This window comes from Streptopelia decaocto (genome assembly GCF_964273445.1).
Source record: "Streptopelia decaocto genome assembly, chromosome: 5".
Classification (NCBI taxonomy): domain Eukaryota; kingdom Metazoa; phylum Chordata; class Aves; order Columbiformes; family Columbidae; genus Streptopelia; species Streptopelia decaocto.
In genome coordinates this window covers 67,166,789-67,189,823 of record NC_138659.1, presented here as the reverse complement: position 1 = coordinate 67,189,823, position 23,035 = coordinate 67,166,789, and positions in this window count along the sequence as shown.

Genomic DNA, 23,035 nt, shown 5'->3' with positions numbered 1-23,035 from the left:
CTGCACGAGGCTTTTCCACTTGGGGTATGTAATGGGCCTGAAACAGCTGAATCACAGTCCTGGATTATTTAAATGTGACTTAGAACATAGGGAATTTTTAAATTATTTCCTTGGAAAGTTCAAGGTAACTGAGTATCCAAAGTAACTTCAGCATCTGCTCTCATGTGTAATCAGTCATACGAAAATACATGCAAAGTTTGGACCAGAGAACTACAGAAAGCTGAAAACACCAGCCAGCTAAATTGCACCAAGATAAACAATGGGCATCTCTTTTTCTATTTGCTCCTTGGAACTTATTTCTCCTCTATTTGACAAAATCACATCATCTCAGTAAATTATCATCCACCAAGCATCTAATTACTTTCTGAAGACCCCACTATTGTGTCTTTTTGCTGATCTCTAAGAATTCTATTTCTGCTGCAAAGGACTTGAACCTGAAAGTCTGTAATTCTTGGTGTTTTCCAGAACTAATTTTTACAAATAAGAATGGTTATTTGAGAAATACATAGCATTAGAGGACTGAGAAACGCTGAGTATTTGAGAGTTATGCCGCTACTGTTTTATAAAATCTACAAAATGCATCTAATGCATTTACAACACCAGCTTTGGTAAACTGGTGTTGAAAAGGACATTTGTGATACTGAGATACACAAAACATTTTGAGATCATTCAAGTGAAATATGTCACTTATATTCCGTCTAAAACCTGAAAGTTTTGCTGGCATAATGTTATTGGTTAGGAAGACAGAAGAGAAATCCCTGCCTAACCAGCACAGCTCAGCTAACTAACAACCTAAAATCAGTGTGTTCATTGCACTAAAACCCACACTTTTGGCAGTTTAATTTATTTCCTTTGAGGATCACGTATAGAGGGATATTATTTTGCCGTTTTAAGTTCCATCTCGACGAGCAATACTGCTAATAAGCTTAATTGATATACCCTTTCTCATTTATTGCAATGTGAAGGCACAACAGCAAAGAATGTTTCCAATAAAAAAAAAACCTCATATGCTGTTAATCTAAATAACAAATCCTTAATCTGAACAGTTACAATAAATTTAGTTTAGTTTAGCCTGAGATTTTTAGCTATTCAAATGAGAAGCTTAGTTGAGAAATGGCAAATGATAAATCTTACCCACAGTTTCTCCACCAGACTGACTGTAAACCCAAAAAAAACCAAGTGATGGTAGGTAGGTGACAAAATGGCTCCTTTGGTTTCATTAAATGACTAAAGGTGTATAAACAAGCACTGATTAAGCCAAAAATAAATTCAGGAATGCAGACATATTCCTATATAATGACCACACAGGGATAGCAAGACCAACAACAACAATAGCAACAAACAAGAAAATCTGTGTGGTAGAGAGGAGGATCACTTGAATCAGAAGACTAAGATGGAAGTTCCTACACAGCAGCAGAAATCCATTTCATGGTCACAGTCAACCCTCTTACAGCATTTTCCTCCACTGTCACTATTCCATGATATTATACTTAAACTTGGTTCTAGATAAGTCTTGTTGGGTCTGTCATAAATTTGGATTACAGTACCTGCTATGCAGACAAGTTTTCTAGTTCGATCAGCCATGGGAGTCGACAGGATCAATTGTTGTCAATGAACCTTCTGCCACCAGCGTCTCAGAAATGGATACAGCTGCACGTCCTGAAGTTTGTCAGGTTGTAAGAAAATAAAATTATTTTTAAGTGGCATCTTTAGTTCAGTTAAAGTTTTTATGGGTTGGAGAGTTAAAATTGATAGATGATTTTGTCTTGTGTGGTCAATAAATGATACAGCATTTGCTTCTGAAAACATAGTCTTTTTCATTTAAAAAATAATTTATGAATTCTAATAGTTCAGAGATGTTCTAGATCATGTCATCCCTTTGTATGGAATCTGATGCATTGTATTTGTGATGTAATACCAAAATAAGACACCAATAATCTGTTCCTGGATTCTATTTTCTGTTTAAAAAACAATCTAACACAAAGTGAAAACTTTCTTTGCACAGTTTCTCTTCATTAATGTGATCTCTTTAGAGGACACAGAAATATTACTTTACAGTTCTTGTTAACAGAGGTTCTCTTTGTTTCAGTGATGTCTCCATTTTATTATTTATATCTATTTTAGAGTTCTAAACAAATATCAGCACACCACATAAATTAAGAAGATTAAATAGGGGCAGCACTAAAAAAAAAGTAAGGCTTAACCCTGGTGTAAAGGATGAGTTAAACACAATGACATCAAACAGAAACAGGAAACGTTGAAAAAGCAGTAGGTGATTATTGTCTCTTAATTTATGAGAAGGATTAGAGAGTAAATGCTTGAAGAGAGCACACAGAATAGAATAAGTGCTTTTCACTACAGAATAATTATGCAATGTAAGACAAGGACACCGTCTGCCTACTCATCTTAGTGCAAAGCACTCACCTCTGGCCACAGGAAGCCTAAAAACTTCTGATCATTACATAGTAATGAGAATTTCAGCGCTCCCAATAAATCACTTCAACCTGCCTCTTTTGTTCAAAATTGTATTCCCTTGTCCTTCTCTTTATTATTAACTTCAACTCCTTGGTGCATTACCATATTTAACATCAAGGACTTACAACCTGCACTCCATCACCCTCAGAGCTGACAAAGGTAGGATGAAAGCTGCCCATTGCCCATGTTCTGCCTCAGTGATTTCCATCTATATGGTTAAAGCTGTAACTCATGATCAACATGATCCAGCCTGACCTCTTTCCAACCTGTTTCAGCAGCTCCTGTCTTCAAATGGCCCCTTCTGACATTTCTTGATTTAAATACATAATGTACAGCTAGACTGTCTTCTTTTTCCACTTCCAAAAAGATTAAAATGAGAATGAGGCGAGCATGATATTTTGAAACACACCAGAACATTAGAAAATCACCAGAAATTTAAGATTATCATGCTAGAACTTGCTACATTCAAGAATTTGAGAAGAACCCATCACAAGAAGTAGCCACAGCTGTATCACTGAGAAGACACACATACATATTTTTTCTTTTTTAAAAAAATAAATTGATAATAATAATAAAAATAAATAAATACATACAGACATAAATATCCACCTTTGAGACACAAGCCATCTCCTGAAACAGCCCAAAAGATCTTGTAGATCGCAAACTAAACTTCCTTGTAACTACTAGCAGAAAATTTTAATGGCAGAAGGTACCATGTCTTGACATCTCTGTGGCTGTAGTTGGCTCCAAACTAAATATCTCATATGAGAAAATGAAAAGCATCACAGAAATTCCTTGCCTTGATCAAAAATGAAGATGATAGCCGCTTTCTTTTATTCTGGCAATGTATTAGATAGTATTAAAAACACATTTCTATTAATTGCAAAGTGACATTCTTGTTTTCATTTTTCATTTTTTGATTTATTGAGGCTTCTGGGAATATTTCAAGAAACAAAAGAAAATTGATTTTTCCATTTATTTATATCATCCTTCAGTTTTCAACAACACATTCAGACCACTAACTGAAATGTTTCGCATGACCACATCAAATCCGTGCATTTTCATAAACTGCTGCAAATATCTTACTCTTGTCTCAGCATGCCCAAAACAGTATATGTAAAAATGTCCTTAAAAGAGCGGAAAATCACAGCAAGGGAAAAAAAGAGAGAGAGATAGAAATGACATATTAGCAATGAAAAATGTTACTAAGAAGAAATATGTTTTTGCTTGGCACAAATAAGAGGCTTCTTTTTCATTGCCAAAGTCAAGTCAGATTACTTTTCAGAGTTATGCAAACCTCAAAGTTTTGCCTGGAGGAGATCCTGAAAGAGAATTTGAGGAAGGTTCATTCCAACTCCTGCTGTTTGATCCACAAAGGAGAAATGCTGCTGGCCTTAGCTCAGCACGCCCGGGGCTGCTCTTGGCCTGTCATCCCTGCAAGAAGAGGAGTATTGCTGGTAGGGAAAAAGGCAAGTGGTCTCCATGCGTGACTTCCAGTGAGCCCCAGATACAGGTTGTTGGAAAACTGAACCTGCACCAAGCAGGATCCAAAATCCACTATGAAGTTAGTTGGCTATATCAGTGCCACTGTCATCTTTACTATTGATTTTGTATTTCAGCTCCAGTTAAAGGTCAGAATCCTTCCGTGCATTTGATAAACATAACAAAAATATCAGTTTCTGTGCAAAGAGATAGAAATTACCTTTCCTTTTACAGTTCCAGTTTTCATTACCAGCATGACATGCTTCTGAACAGCAACAGGACATGTTTTGTTTGTTTGGCATTCCAGTACTTCACTGTGTGACACCAGGCAAGGTGGAAAAGATGCTTCTGGCACTTGCAGAACTTGTATCGTGCTATAACTTGTCTGCAGGAAAGGAGCAGGACCTGAGCCTGCAGGGACATCCTGTATTAATGGTCCATTAATCCAAAAAGAACAATCACTTATCTGTCAGACAAAATGAGTTTCAAAAACATTTTAAGTAGCTTCTCTGCTTACCGATAACACAATGAGCACAAATTCTCCATTTTCTGCAGTCTTCTAAACCAAAGTAAGTCCACTGCACTTAGAGGAGGAGGAACGTTCAGGATTATGTTAATACAACATTAGTGTTTCTTAAGCAAAACTACATTTCCCCAGAGCACTGTCTGCTGTAACTCTTTCTTCTCCCTGACAGAGTGGATCTTTATCTCATAATTGACTACAACTTGAGAACAATATCCTGAATGTAAGAAGACAAAGAAATTGTTTAATCCTCTTATTTCCTTTTCATCATGCTTTTAGAATTACTACTCTTTTCTGATTAGCCTTTGTTGTGGGGTATAGCACCAACTGTAACATTGCCTATAGTCACATCATCCCAGGAGTGAGGGTAAAAAGAGATCCATTACTGCTGGTGCATTTAATTCACCTCTGCCATCTGAGACATTAGTCTCTAGACTGCAAACTCAGTAGCGTTTTACTGGACACAGATCCATAGCACTGCACACCTCTTCTTTCTACAATATAACAGAACTGGGAACATAGAATAGAATATAACAATACTATGATATAACAGAACTCTACCTGAGAGAGCAAGCTTTGAGAAGAAAAATTCTCTGTCTCCTGTAGAACAGTAAAATGATTTGAACAAATCATAATATATGACTTGGACCCATGTCCAAGAATGGGAGACAGACACACATCCTGTCTTCTCTCTTCTTTCTTGCAATGAAATATCTATGTAGAACCATATGTGAGTTTTCCCTATGAAAACAACCTGTGGAAGAAAACTTCAAATAGTTAGACATTTGATCTATTTTCTTAACCTCCTAAAATCCCAGAGTTTGTAAATGTCCCCTTAGCCTCAGATGGTCTCATTAGGCTTTTCAATTTTGTATTTTTCATATTATTCCAATAAAAGGAGATCTTCTGCTGAGGAAAGAAATGTAAAGTAGCTTGATGATGTAACTGCACTTTTGTGAAAAGCAAACCTGCAAAAATTGTATCCTGGGGTTCTCTATTTCTTACCTTACAGTTATTTCTAGATCAAACCTATCCAGTTTAGCACTGAAAGGATGGGTTTGCTACTGCCTGTCACTGAGAGCTCAACAAAGGTAAAGCCTGATATTTTCTGGGTCACGCTCTATGAAAAGATCCTAACTGAGAACGTTGTAAGAGCTCACTCACAGTATGTGAGTCAGAACCCCAGTTATCTTCCACTTGTACAGGGCTGAGAAAACGCCCTAAGGAGCAGCAATAGATTAGTTCAAGACCAAAACAAATAGATCTGAGTCTAAGTAGATGCAGAAAACAGATCAGTGTCTCATGATGGCAAAATCTGTACAGTAAGTTCTTGAGAAGCCTCCAAGCTGTGTTTCAGCCAACAAGAGTCTTTCCACCAGGCATTTGGTTAAGCCTATAAAGATGCAGATTAGCTTTAGCCAACACAGGGAAGTGATGTATTTTTACATATCCTAGAATCTTTTATTTTTGCAGGGGCATGACTATATAGTCAAAATAACACAATTCCACCCCTATCCCAGTCTTTCTGCACTTATTTTTCCTGTTAGAATCACTCCCATACCAATCATGGCTATATGACCTCCTGTTTGCTTGGATCAGGGAAAGAGAGAGGAGCCATGTATGCTAGAAAAATATGACACAAATACACACTAGAAACTGCAGCTAGAGTCCAGGAAAAGGCTTTTGACAAAACAAACACACTATCTGGTCCAAAACCTCTACAGCTCCAAGCTGTATTACTATCATGACTTCAGACTGCTGTTCTGATGGGTTTTGTAGGGATGCAATGACATTAATTAGGATTGTATGTAACCGTGGTACTTTCTTAAGCTGCTACAGGTGCAGATAAGTCAAAACTTACAGCACTGGACACGTTTTGTCAGTCTCTGGAAAACTGGGAATAGTTTTAGAAGCTAGATCTATTTAAACTTCCAAAGGTGACCTGCCACTCTCCAGACCCTGATCTAGAGCGGAATGTTTAAAAATTTGGACGTTAGAAGAAGTTTTTAAAACACATCAGACAAAGTCATACCAAGATTAAGAGACTGGAAGCTGAAGCTGCATAAATTCAAACTGGAAAATAGGTGATGACTTTTACTCAATACCAGTCCATCACTTCAAGAACTTCTCATGCATGGTTTCTCCATCACTTAAACTTTTTAAACAAATGTGTATGCCTTTCTAAAATATATCCTTTTGTGGACTAACGCAGTCTGCCCCGCACTACATAGGAAGTCAAATATTCCCTTCTGGCCTTACTCTACAAATGATTACAAAGTTATTATATAACATTACTTGTTCCTATAGAACAAGTTTGTCTCCTCCTCGCTCAAGGTGATGATATTTTCAAGACATCAAACTTAACTAGCCAAGTCAAGGTGTGTTTGACAAAAAAGTGCTGTTAGCTTGACATCTGTGAATCCCAGCTGTATCTGTGGGGATGTTCCTAAGTAAATCTTGAGACTGAGATCTTAAAACACACTGTAGGTAAACAGTCAGTGCTGTGTCACAGAACTGGGTGCACGTGTCCCATTCTGGGCTGCTCTGGAGGGGACAACCACCCCCTTTGGCCCTTTCTCTACCATGCCCTCCCCCTGTAATAATAGGGAGGCAATTTGCATTCACATTTACAGTGAATATTGTGCGCGTCCATGCTCAATTTCACACACAAAACATGCCCGATCAATCACTGTATTTTTTTCCTACCTTGCAGAGGTCACAACAGCTTCGCAGTGAAGTTCCTGGTGGGTTTTGCACTCCCATAGGGTCCCTCTGTAGAGAGCCCCCACACAACAAACACTCACAGGTGTTTCCCATATCTTTGTGGTTATTCCTTTCGAAACGCAATCGTTGAAATGCATCTTGCCTACTGCTTAAAAAAAATATTGCTTGGCAATGCGGGTTGTTTACCTTAGCTTTAACTGCCCACCCACACCGAACTGGAGTGAGTTTTATGTTGTTTAGAGAGGCCATGGGTACAATGCAAGCCTTTGAACAACGAGGCTTCCCTCCGAGGGGAAAGGAGACCCAGACGCGTGGTAACATTTTTCACCTCCACTTTCCAGAAGGGCAGCGCTGTAATAGTTGGCACCGACTTGCTTCACCACCTGCTGCCTCCTCAATGTCCCAGCAGAAAATTGCACAAAACCCGGCTTGTCTTTAGGTAATTGCACTTGTAAAGTAGAAGCAGGTCACTTCAGCATTACACATGGCATCTTATTAAGCACCTCATGATACATAAAATTAAGACAAATGAAAGAAAATTTCCTAAAACACTTCAGTGGTCACAGGCTCTATAGCTGACTTGACTCTGGTAAGGTTCCCTAGGCTATGAGTCCATACTTCCTATAACCTTTTGGAAAAACTTTGATTTAATTTCATTTTGCTCCCGTAATAATTACTGATATCCTGTGAAGCAATCAAAACAACAGATCAAAGCAAGGCATAAGAAAACAGACCCAAAATATATCTAGCCTAATGTAGATGGAGACTGTACGCAATTTGCTTCTGAATTCTTAACATGAGCTAATAACTAAGTCAGACTTGCAAAGGGGTCTGGGAGAGAACTGGAACTCAGATGGCTATATCAGACTGTACTAATCTACTTTTCTCTATTAATTTTATTATGGGAGCAGCAGAATATTGGTTTGGTTTGGTTTTTTTTTTTTTTCTCAAGATATGGTTTAGAAACCACTCGGATTTATTTGGATACTGCCATCCAAATGCAATGCTTTTATTTCTTAATATCATCATTCATTGGATAGGCTGGCACTTGCCAACTTCTAGCTAGTTCCTTTAGAAGCAGTGCCCAAAACAGGCAGGATCTCAATAGCACCTAATTTATTTTGGAAAATAAACATTTTACTTCATATTTCCAATTTTCTGCCTAACAACATGGTAGGTCCTCTGCTTCTCATGCGTGAAGAGAGATTAACGAGGACTTGAGTATTTGCCCCCTCTTCAGCCAGCCATCTACAAATAGGTAAGAAGTGTTGCTACCTGGTGTCTACCCCTTTCCTTTCCCTAAATGAGACAGTTTGGCATAGGATCCTGACTTTTTAACAGTTAATGGCTAGTGCAATAAAACCTGTATCTACTGTGAAGTTTAAAAAGTTTTTGCACAGAAAACTTTTGCACAGAAAACAGCACTGGTGACTGTAGAAGTCTACCAGCATGCTCCTGACCTTGAAGAGCAATTCTCTTAAGTTTCCATAGGACAGTAATCTACTCATTTTTTTTCCTACTTGCCTGCTAAAAAAGGAAGCTCTTTATATAGTTGGCACAATAGATTCCTTGAAGTGCACATCTTTGTAGCCAAATGCTCTGCAGAGCACATTCCTGTTATTTTGTGCAAAAATTATATCTCATTCACTTCTTCTTTGGTTAATTCTAAGCAGCAGCAAGATCTAAGAATGGTGACTTTTAATGCACTGGTATGTTATGCATAGGAGTCCTAAATTTCCTACACCTTTTGTGATTTCCAGTATTGTAACGGTAATAATAGAAGTTCTGAAATTCTTCCAGTCATGTTAAATTGGTGTAGGCAGCTACCAGAGACTAGTGGGTCTAGTCCATATTCCTGAAACTAGGCTACTAATTAAATTTATTTATTTAATTACATTATGTACTGAAAAGGTAAACTTTCTTATGTATTTCAATGTTTTTTTGTATCCTTAGATAATATCCTATATAATTTATTTCAAGAATTTCCAAAACGGTTTATGGTGATGTATTAATGAATGACACTCTACTTTTCCAATCCGCCTTACTCATCTTTTCCCTTTAGGTACCTTGGTCTTCATGCCACAGGTACCCAAGCAGTTTTCATCTTTCTTCAATATTTTTTACCTCAGGCATAATAAGCATTTTAATGATAAGATACACAGTCATAGTCCCTTATTTATAAGCTTTTAAAAATACACTTTTACCTACAAAATAGAGGTCAACTGCATTTGAAATAATTGCCCTTAAACAAATCCAGTATGTTCTAGTTCCTTAACAAGGTTGTTCTGCGTCATTGTTAAAGACATTTTGGATGGGCAGAGAGAAATAATGTACTGCATAAAATTTTGGGCTACAGAACCACACACTTGACACCTCCATCCATAAACACGTTACCTCATTTCTAACAACTGGTGACCCAAGGCTATACCAGAAGTTATGCAGGGCTGTGTGGTTACCTATTAAAGCAAAAGAGAGGTAGTGTTCATAACCAAAGACTCTTGACCTGGTGATGACCCACGCGCTCACGTTCTTAAGAAACTTCTATAAGAAAAAAAGAAAACCACACTAGAGTGCTTGTTTGGGTAGTTTTCTGACGAGAGGCAGGGGGAATCTTGTTAATCTTGAAAGACATTTTCCTGAATCTAAGAAAGGTTACTTTGTAGTTTTCAGATTCATGATATTGCTGTAGTTAAATTAACCAGAATATCTTTCAGATGCCTGTGCAGTCATTTATGAACAATACTGGTCATTCTGTCTTAAGATGCACTAAAAATGTGGAACAGCTCTTTCTACAGCATGAAAACAAACCTAATGCTGAAGCAAACTTGATGAGTGGGGAGACATGTGGAACCATATTAATATAATCTAGGTGTTACCTCAGTTGCCCTGAATACTGCAAAATCCCCTTTACGTGTCTGTAATTGGAAAACAAACAGAAGACAAAGAAACTGAAGATCTGTCAGTGGGAAGGCTAACCCAGGTAAAAGCAAATCTAATAAGAGAAGATGGAACTGACTTCACTCTAAAGCCCAGTGATTTAAATCTTCTGCTCTAAACTCCACAGATCTCACTGGTGGAACAACAAATGAAACACGCAAAAAAGTTGAATGGGAAATATGTAAGTTAATGCTGTTTGAACACAAAGGGAAATCAGGCATCCAAAGCCAATGATCTCATTGAAAAGGGCATTTTTACATGTGTCACCTCAGAGGAAATCCTGTTGTTATTTCCGAGTGAGGGAACCAGCACCTGTTTCACAGAAAGGGCATGTACCTTACAGAAACCCTTCTTAATGAAACACAATGAAAACAGAGCAAAGTGCTCACCAAAGAAGCACCGATGGACACCAGCTGCGGTTCACCCTACACAAGGCAGCTTCAGCTCCAGGTTCCTGCCACCCAGCTCCATCTGCACCCAGGAGCCACCCACACTAATTATTTTTGTCTGGGATTTACAGTTTGATTGATGGGCACTAGGAACAGGAGTCCTGTATTAAGGAAAGTGTGAGAGAGAAAAGGAAGGAAACAAAAATGTAAGAACATTAGAGGCTCACAATACAGATTTAGTAGATAAAAGGGGGGGGAAATAAAGTAGAAAGACAAGAAACCTCCTTAACATGTTAAAAGATATCAAAATATCTACGTAAAAAAAAAGATATAGAGCCATTGGATAGTTCATAAGTCAATACTTTTGTTCAAACTTTGGTAAAAATTGTATTACTGAAATAATATAGAAAGTATATTGACTGAGGTTTTTTAAAGCAGTCCAGCTGAAACTTCATGCTCAGGTTTGAGAAACTGTGAATATAGATTTTGACAAATACTGTTAGAAAGAACAACAAAACTAAGATTTGAATTCATGTTTATCACTACTAGAGAGTAACATCATTTGGAGGTCATCAGCCTGAAACAAAAATATTCCACATAATGTCACCTCAAACCAATTTGTTATTTTTTAATTGGGTTTAAATTTCACCTAAGTGTATGGTATAGACTTTTTGCTCCCCAAATGCCAAAAAACATAAGTGAACTATCTTCAAAAAAATTTTTAAAGAGTTGGCATGGAAAAAGGTGACCTGCAATCAGATAACACAAAACCAAATGGAATTGTTTTCCCAGGTAGCATCACATCCTTTTTCCCAAAGAGTTTTTAATTTGTGCTCACTATAGAATGACTGCCCAGTCACCCAACCAATGTCAGCCTTGAAAACCAAATAATTAATAAACCAGAGTCCATTGGCCTTTGAAAGCCCTTTAACTTTGTGAAGAATACTTTTCACATTAAGTCAGATGTTACACATTAATCAGAATGATATTACATTTATTTTGCATTGGAACTAGAGCAATACTTTTGCATTTTCCCCATTTCTGACCTTTATGAAAATAATGGCTGGATCTGCAGCCTCCCACAAGCTCTGGCCTCTTCAGCAAATTCTTGTTACTGTCTTGTCTGCAGGGAAAGCCTTAGATGTACCAGCTTATCTTAGTGATTTAAACACAGCTACCTAAGGACATGATGGATTTCCTTTATTTGCAGTCTTCCAGTCAACACTAGATGGATATCTTAGAGACATGTTATAGCTCAAACAGAGAGAGAGGTGCCTGATGCAGAAATTACAGGGTCAGATTCAAAGGCCTGTTTTATGTGGGAGGTCAGGCAAGGTGAGCTTCTACTTCAAACCTGTGCATCTACACTATAAATTTCAAAGATGTCTGTAAAAGTATGAAGTGCACAAGGAATTTAATGCAAAGCATTTACCTTTTCTTTTTGTCTAAGCTGTGACCCAAGGCTTTGCCTTTCCACCGCGTCATTTTGGAAGGAAATTAATTTCCCTGCTCACTAGCTGTACTGAAATTATTTAAAGTAACTTCTCAGCTACCACTTACTTGAGCATAGAAACTTTCTTAACCCTGAAGCTCTCTCATTTCAACACTTTCCTCCAACAAGACCTCCACCTGAAACAAGAATAATTTTTCTCTCTAACCTTTCAACCCAGAACTCCCTATTCAGCTTTAAATGTAACCCTAGGGAAGAGGATTTCCCCTCTCCTTTTTCTTCATATTAGATAGTTACTCACCTGTTTTCACTTAGTGTTTCCTTAGACCCTGATCCTGAAGAAAGCTGGTTCACAGGATAGTCATGGAGCACCACTGAAAGCCAGGAGGGTCTACCTGCATGGAAACTCCTTGAAGGGTAGGTCTGCATTTAGGAAATCTTCAAGAAAGGACGGAGAGGATGCACACATGTATAGTGCACTGGTGTTTTGGAGCTTCTGTCTGCCTAGGACCTCTTGGGTTAAATATAAAATTTAAAACTCATTACATGGTGTTCTCTACATGGCTATGAGGCAGAAGTCCTCAGTAACTGCTCAGGCTGCCCTAAACTTCTCAATTGTCTATAACTTTGTGGCTTTTTCTGCCTCTTTGGGGAGGGGTTGGAGGGAAGGGGACAATAACAAGTGGCTCCACTCCTTTAGATTGGATATATTCAAAGGTGATAACCAATGACTGAATGAACTGGGCTGTAATTGTCCCAACCTAGAGCCAGAAGCTGCATTTGGTTCCTACTTACCTCACCTAGAACCAGACTTTGCTCTATAGGCAAGAGTGTCAGCTCAGGGAAAACACTGACAGTGTCTTCTTAGCACATGAGTTTCTTAGGTCCTAACATGATAGGACAAGGGGTAATGGGTTCAAACTGGAGCACAAAAGGTTCCACTTAAATTTGAGAAGAAACTTCTTCTCAGTGAGGGTGGCAGAACACTGGACCAGGCTGCCCAGGGAGATTGTGGAGTCTCCTTCCCTGGAGGCATTCAAGACCCGCCTGGACACCTTCCTGTGTAACCTCATCTGGGTGTTCCTGCTCCAACGGGGGATTGGACTGGATGAGCTTTTGAGGTCCCTTCCAATCCCTGACATTCTGTGATTCTGTGATCTTCTGAAGATCAGGCAAGAGGAGCAGGTGCCACTTGTAACTTCTGTACAGCTGTGGTGGAGGAGCAGGCAGGTCTCATGCTCCTCCTCTCATTGTTGGACCATTTCTGAAACCTGAGGAAACTCAAAAAGAGAAGGGAATGAGACTAAATCATAAAAAACAAAAACAAAAACCAAGTCTCCTGCTTTGTAACAAAACAAGCCGAGGAAGTGCCACGTTATCGCGAAACGGAAGCAGCTGAAAAATAGTAAAAGAGCTGATACTCAGAGTATTTAAAAAAGAGCTCATTCAAAATGCAGTGTTTTGGGGAAACTGGAAACTGAAGTCATGTAACTCTGAACAGAAATGCGATCGTGTTGGCTACCTGCAAAAATTACGGCTGTAACGCAGATCTGGGAAAGCGAGAGCTGTGAGCTGAGCGAGGCTCAGCGGGGGTGGCAGCGCCTGCCCAGATTTCTGAGCACTGGGCCTTTACGAGCTGAGCACTTCACCGAGCATGTTTTCTTTAATATTTATTTTCACAGAATCATACTGATCTCATGTTCCAAGAATGAAACCCTGGCATGGAAGTGGCATATCTGCTAGTTAATGTCAACGTTTGATGTGCAATCAGAGAGCAAACAGGATTTTGTATTGTGGTAGAAACTGAATTACTATTTGCTTTAATTCCATTTTCTTTGTGTCAGATACATTAGGAGTCTCATAAAATAGTAAAAGAATTTCATTCTTACTTGGGAAAAAAAAAAATAAAAAGTAGCAACTTCAACAAGTTCAAGAAAAATGCTGTAATATCTAGCTAGTAAGGAATAGTTTGTAATGTCCTTTGCAGAAAATATCATAATGAAAGACCTCAGTGATTTGCACAATACTACACTATTAAGGAGAGAAAGGGCACACTTATCTGTGAATTAACTACCCTGTAGCAAAAGGAAATTCCTCCATGACTTAAAGATGGGCAAGGCCAGACTAAGTTATCATCCTGAGTGGGTACAGCTAGCCGTCTAATCTCACCAGCTATAGAAACTACACCCTATGTGAATAATACAGTTCATCCATGTGCTGGATTGGCCTCTGCTCTCATGGACCAAAGAAGATCCTGTTTCAAACTCTGACGTCCCAAGTCTGGGAGGAATGGAGCTGTTTAGATTCCCATAAGTTGGTGCTCAGAACCACCAGGATTTATTCTTAGGTTCACAAATACAGTAATTAATAACAACCAGCACCAGCACAGCACTTCTGTAAGTCTTAGAGCAGAAACACCTGCGGCATATCCCACCCTGGCAGGGAAATGGAGCTGGTGACCTAACCGTCTTTTCCACCTCTAGCTCCTGGGTTTTTATGAATTGTCAGTCACACCTAAGTGTGATATCGCTATAAAACCCCAGCCACGTAGGAAAGCTGGCAGAAGGCTTTGGCTGTGCATTTCTGTGGTTTTATGCTTAGCTGTGGCCAAAAGACTGAAAGGACTTTAAAGGGTCAGTGTTGACAGTTGCCTTCAGATTATTCAAAGACACAAAAATCCAGTTACATAAACAGCAAACTCACCTGAAGTTTGGGCTGTGGAACAGATGCAGCTCTGAAAAACTGGGATAGAGCTCGCTCCTCTGCATTTTTCTGTATAATATGCTGCAGTAGGAAGATTTCCTTGTTTCAAGCACAACAACAGTTTAATAAAGCAATGAAAATATGTATGAAACAGAGAGTCAGGGTTGTTTTCTTCTCCCCCTCGAATATCCTATAATGGGAAAAGAAAATTCTGGAAACCAAGTCTTTACATCATACACCCATACTCTAAGCCTGGAACTGTTCTTTATCTCACTGCATGATCATCAGACAGATTTGGTTGTATATCATATATATATTTGCAAGTGTTTGTTGTGATTTAAATCATCATGCTATAGAAAAGGGCCATTCAAAATGCAGACCTGGAAAGCAGAACTTCTAAACCATGTGAAGTATTTTAAATGAGATTTTGGTCCAGGTCCCTCTCCACCATGTCCTCATGTTGGGAAAGTATATTCAGAGCCGATGTGGCTTTCCCAGGTGTTTTCTACTGGGACAGGGTGCAGAGTGTGCAGTCAATCACAAGTGTGTTCAAGTGTCCTAAGGTCTTTGGGAGAAAGCTGTTACAGACATTTAAAAAGTATTTAATAATCCGAGCCCCATGTCCTGAGCACGGGCTGGGTTCATGAAAGTTCAGATACTTCTTAAGAAGTTGAGGCCAAAATGGAAAGCAGGCCAGAGCCAAGCTGTGATTTCAAATGGCAGCAAGGACCGCACATTGCTGGAACTCCCTCCCAGGAAATCATGGCAAAAAAGTCCAAACAGCCCTTTCGGGTGATTCATGCGATTCACTTGAGACACGAATGGATCTCAGAAGGTGCACAATTTCATCCACACAGAGAAACACCCTTTCAAACCACCGTAAGTGATCTCCATCCCCAGGCTTGAAGTTTTTGATTTGTTTTGAAAGAACAGTGCATACTGAATTTCCAGGATCATGGCTACATTGAAAGGTGTATGCTGAATGGTGCTGATACTATAAACTGCAGGCACAAAGTTACTGCGTGTAGTTGCTTACAGTTGACAAATAAAATTATTTTTTATCACAACTACCTCAATTTTAAATAATTTCAGTTGAAAATACATATGATGACCACCCTCATGAGAAATAAGAATTCTTTCAGCTAACTGCAAATGCATTGGCAAGTCAAAATATCATGGTTTTCCTCATTTGCAGTATGCTCTTATAAAAAGAAACTGGGCATATGAAGGTGTTTTTCCTCTGGAGGAGGAACAGAGGGAATGAAGACTTTGCTGCTCTCTCTCTTTTAAGCCAAAATGTGAACAGCTTCAGCAGATTCTTCTCACAAATACAGACAAATGCAGTGCCCTAGTCCAGTGGGATAGTAATGAAATAGCCACTGTACTCCACACTATTACACTCTATGGACTATTATGGCATAGCAATCAAGCTGTGAAATTCACTAGAAAAATGAAAAAATAAAAAAGGGAGAGAAAGCATTTCTGCCAAACAAAGGAAAATATTATTTCTATTTGTATTTTATGTAAATAGAGGCAATGGGAAAGCCGTCTTGTGTAAACTTACTCTCAGAAGAAGAAAAAGATAAAATCACCATAAATGAAAGTCACACCCACTGTAACAAGTTCCTAGGGTTTTTTTTTTTTCCCTTATTTTTGCCTGATGTACATTAAGACTATATTTGCAAAATGTTGTGGGGTTTTTTTTTCATATGTAAAAACCTTGGACAGGATTTTTTTCCTCTTATGAGATAGGAATTACCCAAACCCACCTTAGAAGGCTGAATATGGAATTATCTGCAACTTCTGCAGCAGTTAGAGAGAAAATAAATAAACTTTTCAATTCTCCAGGAAGTAGGGGTGGAAAGGAAAGAGGCTATTACCTAATATAAATCAGCATATGTGCAAGGAAGTATCTGCAATAAGGCTGGCTTAGCGAGTCATGCTAAAAAAGTATGAAATTCGCATTGTATTCTCAAGTTAGAAGTTCCCACACAGGCAGCACCTCATGCCACCACGACAGGGGTAGAAGCAGTCCTTCTTCTCCCAAGTTACAAGGGATAGGTTGAGAGGAAATATGTCCTCAAGTTGAACCAAGGGAGGTTCAGGTTGGATATTAGGAAAAATTTCTTCACAGAAAGGGTTGTCAGGCATTGGAACAGGCTGCCCGGGGAAGTGGTGGAGTCACCATCCCTGGAGGGGTTTAAAAGACATGTAGATGACGTTCTTACGGACATGGATTAGTGCCAATGTTGGGTAACGGTTGGAATCGATGATCTTGATGGTCCCTTCCAAAGAAAATGATTCTATGATTCCGTAGTTCTTTTTCTTTCACAGCCTGGTGGCAGCTGCCTGACTGTCCTACCCTGCTGAGCAGGAGCTCTCCCACCAGTCTGCAGTGAGACTGGGACAAGCGGGACACTGGTCTTGGGGGGCTGGGGAGGTGGCACAGCATGCTGCAATCATCTCAGGTGCACAAGGACATTATGGTCCACATCCACTGCTCTCTCCTGCAGGGTGAAGCCTTGCTGTCACCCTCCTCATCCTCCTCTTTTAAATGCTTTTGCACATGGGTTGCATGTATTCTTTTGAAATTAATCATGTACTACTGTACACGAGCTGTATATTTTTTCTGTATCATTTTAGACAGTACAGCAAACTCCTTAACACAACACTGAACAATTCCATAGCACTGTTGTTTTTCTTCCCTACCATAAACTGATTAAGTATTAAGAGAAGTTAATCATTAGACGGCTAGTTGTACATTAAGACAGACTCCCTTCTTTGTCTTTCAGTGTTATTAAATGCCTTCTTCTTTGAAATGCCACATAAAAGTGATAGATGCCCTTTCTTTAAAAGTCAGGCATCCAGTCAAGTTATGTTTTATATTAGTTCAGCAACAAAGAGCCCTCCTTGTTTAAATATAGAAGCATAAAGCAGATAAGGTTAAGTAAGCTGGCTGCTGCAAACGCGCCAGGTCTGCTCCAGGTTCCGATAAGCAGCTGGAGGGGCAGGGGAGTATTCGCTGTGCCAGATTGCACCGTATGAGTTACAGCCTGGAGACAAGGGTACGAGGCGAAAACAAATTCAGCCGAGGCCAAAGATGCAAATGGTCAAGTATATTTGTGATAACGCGATGGAAACCGTTGGTATTTCCTAACGATGTTTAATGGAGTTTTGGAAGATTGTTCGGCATGGAAGCTGCTTCTTAAAACAACTTCAGAAACGGAGCAAACGCTCCCTGTGTACACTGAAAAAGGTGTGTACGTGTGTGTACGTGTGCCTGAGCATGCTTGCTTGCATGTGCGGGGAGGTTTATCCTTCTCGTTAACATTTGTGTTTAGAGAGCTTCAGGAGCGCTTTCAGAAGTGATGCCATCTCCTCAGAAATACACACACAGTCCTACACAAGAGATGAACAAACAGGGAAGCAGAAAAGCAGGACTGAGCGAGAGAACAAGCAATTCCCCCCCTCGAATCACTAGAAATAAAGTTATTCCCTATAGGAATGCTAAACTATATTTTTGCTTACCCGCTTTTACAAGGCAAAACTGTTGCTCAGAATAATAAATGTCTACTTTGTGCGTCCCCCATGGAACCAGGAGGCAGCAAGTCAGGGCTCAGCTAATGCATAATCTATATTTACATGTCAAAAAAAAACACCCCTTATTTAGGTCCTTGATTTACAGGCCCTAGTTTTCATAAAAGTCACTCATTCCTGGTGAAAGAATGCAGAGTAGATTTATAGGATCTACATTATGCCTTAAATCTTAATAGCATTTTTAAAGCACTTTTATGAGTCACCCTAAGTAATATTTCCCCCCCTCCATTTTTGAGATGTTACTGTGTAAAAACATATCCAAATCTTTACCTTAAAAACAAGATCATCTTAACTAACCATGCTGGCATCAACTCTACTGCAACCCTAAAAATTGTCAACAATGTCCTTATAAGCCTCTGTTTTCAAGGGTTCATAGCTTGAATATAAAATGTGCTTTGTAATGAGGTTTGTCTGGTAATATCTCAACCTGCATGAGCAGTGAATTTGCTTTCACCATCACAGTTAAAATAGAATAAATCTCCAGAGGCTTCTACAAGTTAGATGAAGGTAAAGGGTCTGATTCTGTGCCTTTTCCACCAAGTAAGTCGTGCTAATATTTTATTAGAAAATATGTATACATATACTATACTCACTAGTAAGATCTTTCAGTGGGACTACTGGCAGCAAACACAATATTTAGGAGATATATCTGCAGAAATCAGGTCCTTTGTTAATGACAGATTGCACAGCACAAAGATCTCTATATCTTATCTAAACCATGATGCAAAATCGTGAAACTCACAATGGTTGCAGCTTTTGGAAAATTCCAAACAGAAACAACAGCGATGGGGTCCAAACAAGTAACCCCAAAACCTCCTTGGCACAAGCCCAATTGCCTCCGCCTTCCCCTTTAGCTCTCTGAGGCTTGTGTCCCTGGCTGCACAGTAATTCAGCTTCAACAGGAGAGATGGACCATATCTCGGCATAAAATAGTCAAAAGCCTGGAGTGATCTGCCCAATTTTTGGAGATCTGGGAGCTGCGGAGGCAAGAAAGAGCAGCTCACCCACCTCTCAGCTGAGGTCACAAGTCAGTCCTGGAAAAGGCGAGTGTTGGAGACACCGACCACGGCTACAGCAGATCTGGTGCCATCTTGGAAGGAGGCAAGAGCTCCATGGGGACAGCCTGGCCAGGTGCCAGACACTCAGTTTTCAGAGTCTGAGCAAAGCACAAACTATCTGGATCACTTTCTTGGTACAGGTGTCTAAATTCCAGTCTCATGCCATTTTAAGTATGTAGATTTTCCCCTAGATTTCTCCATAAGGGTCTTCAAAATGACTTAATGGAAATACAAACATAAACGTCAGAATCTATTTCGAGTCTCACACTAAACCTCAGGTTTTTTATTTTTCATTTTATCTCGAGATCTTAGCCTTTTTAAACGACAAAACTGGAAATTTTGGAGATTGTTTTGATTTTTTTTTTTTAAGATAATGTTCTACCTATGGTTACTTAACCTAAAAGGGTTCAAAGCGGAAAATATCTGTTATACACTGGGCTAGAGTAAGTATACATCAAGTACTACAAATAGAAAAAGAAAAATAAGTTGGAAATAGCAAACATTTCCAGTAAATTACAAATATGCTTTAGACTATCCTGAATAACATTCAAAGTACTCAGAATAGTATTCCATTAAATCAAGTATTTACTCTCAATCCGGTCTTGCAACCTTCAGTTGTATGCGTAGTCTCACCCACAACAACAGGATTGCAAAGGTGAAGACCACTTACCTGGGTACATACTTTTGCAGCCTGCTCTTATTCCCTTATATGCTTTAAAATTAAAACTTTCCATTTGCAATAGCATTTTGATATGAAAAACAATTTTAAAACATCAGTCGCAATTCCAAGCTGGTCAAACTTTACCAATAAAAATCAATCATAAACACAACTATTACCTTGGTAGATATTTAGACTTTTCAGCAGTCTTTTTTCAAGTATCACAAAACAAATACATTAATTTAATTTTTATGTAAACAATAATAAAAATTGGTAGCTACTATGAATAGAAAAGAGCATCAAAATATACCATCCCTTTGTGACACTTTATATTAAAAAGCCATTATTAATCAATAACCATAAAGCCTAATGACTGCTAGTTGTTAAAAAGCAAATCATATTTTGGATGCATACGTGCTACACCTAAAGCCACAAAAGAGGTCAGTATAAACAAAAAATTAACTCAAAATTCCTACCTCTTACATTCCCAGTGACAAACATTGATATTTGGATACAATCTGTTAAGCTAAATTCTAAAAGAAGAATAAATAAATAAATAAATAAATAGAGAAAGAAAGGAAAAGAAAATCCTGGGGACATATCAACAGATCTCAAAGTATTTCCAGAAACCCAGTATCAATAATAGATACGTACTTTAACAAGCACCAACATGAGATGTGATTATACAATATTCAGAGTTCTTGGCTTTGGTCAGCCAAACAGTTAAACAGATGCTTAAGCTGGAATGTGTGAGTATCCTACCAAAACATCACCTCACTGCTTGCCAAACGCTTAAGCTCTATAGACCACTGCTCAGGACCACGTTTTTGCTGTTCCTCAGTTATTTTCAGCCCTTGAAGTTGAAACTTGAGTGCAGTTTCTGTCCTTTGCTGCATTGCCGCAGCATGGGAGGCGAAACAAATAGCAGAACTCTCCTCTGGTGTCCTGCGTGCAGACCAGGCAGTGAGGTCCACGACCTAGCTGGTAGTCACAGAAAGGACAGGCTTAAAGCCTCTGAAACCCTGATCAGCTGTTCTGCAGTGGTGAAGGCACCTGAAGAGCCCAGGAAGGCTCTTTGAGTCTAGACAGGGACTAGACTCCACAAACTCCATCTGGCACTATGAATCTGCTTTTCTCTTTTCCTTACCCTACCTGATAGACTCCATTCCTGTCAGGTAAGACCCCACATGAAATACTGCAAAGTAAAACACCAGCAAGAATTCCTGTCTGATGTTATCCAACAAGGGTCCGACCAATAGAGTCCTACTCATGTTACCTCTCAGAAATATTTTATATTATTTAGAATAGCTCCATCAGGACAGATTGGATAAATACTCTTCTAATATAGATAGTGGTCTAGTGACTAAGCTCTGCCTCCCAATTGTGTACATCCCTGTCTTCTCACAGAAAGGTCACATTTGTCTCATGGTTTCAAATATCTGGAGTTGAGTGGCTTAACATTTTGCTAGACAATCTTTACCCAGGTTGCCCCAAGAGGCTGTGAGGTCTCCACCATAAGAGGTTTCCAAGACCAGGCAGCAGGATGCTCCACACAACCCTACGTGGTCCCAGAGCTGACTCTACTCAGAGCAGAAGGTTGGACTAGAGCTCCCCACAGGTACCTTCCAACCTGAATTACCCTGGAGTGCTCAGAATTCTTGTTCTCTCCCCTCTTCGTCCTCCCTCTGTCTCCAATATAAAGCTTTCTTTGGGAACATTTTCATTGGTGCCTTAACATTTTCTTCAGCAAGGCTGCTGAAAACAAATGGAAACTCAGTTTAAGACAGAATTACACCTTTATGAACACTGTTAGCTACCTCATACATTCACTGTTATTTTGCTGCTGTCAAAGCCATAACCATTTTTCCCCCAAAAGTGATAGCTGCCAGCTGCAGCTTCCAAATGACTGTTGTAATGAAGTGCTTTATTTTTCAAACATGTTATTTATAGAAGCAGGAAATGCTGTTCACCTCCTGAACCTTCTGATAGCTCGGGAGCACACTTTTTCCCTTCTTAACAAAAGCTTTTAATAATTCAGATGTATAATCTGTGTGGAGGAGTTTATGGCTGAACACACTGGAATATCTGGATGCCAACTGGAACTCAAAAGGCAACACTTTTTAAGCTAAACTAGACAATGTATTTTATACAGACAGCAAAAATATTTTATATAGACAGGAAACTAGAGTGTAAGAGATCATGAGAAGCCAGTCATTTAATCTTCTGGCCTTGGACAATTAACCTGTGCTGTTCCTAGCAAATGTGTGCCTTATTTTCCTTAAAAACAAACCTTTCCTGGTGATGATTCCAAAACCTCCCTTAGCAATTTTCACTTCAAGATGCTATGTGTCAACAATATTATTACATGCTCTGATGATTTGGCTCTCATTGTTATTTGAAATATGTCTTGTTTTCAATCCATTTTTTTTTAATATTTTCTGTCATGCCTATACCATCCACCTGGAGCTTGTACATCAACTGACCTTGTGCTAAACAGACATGTTCACATGCTACCTCACTAACCCACACATGTGAGGAAACTTACAGTCTGACAGCTTAGGAGGATTAATTGTAGTGCTGAATCTCTTGACCACTAAGAGCTGAACATTCACTGAGCAGGAGATAATTTGCATTGGCAAGTAGGGGCAAGTTATCAGCCACAGACACAAAAATGCACATAACCTGTTGAAGCATGAGTTGCTCTTGCTCTAGGACTGCATTAGCTCACACATTCCTCTCTTGAAAGCTTCCTTTTATTAAGTACACACTGTGTATGCCTCCAAGCTAGCTCTCCCCTTTTGGCTTCATCCCGTTTGGAGTACGGATAAACCACTTCAGAGAAAGACGTTTCTGGAGATGATGAGAATGGTATTGGCTAATGCCTTGTACTCCCTATCGTAACTTCATGGCCCAGTGCTGGCTCAGAGTCTCTTGGTCTGGTTACCTTATTGCATCATCATCTGCAGACACTGCGAAGGTCTCCTATGAGATGCTGAGTCAGGGAAGATGTAACAGGGTTGAAGCCTGAGTCTCCATCCC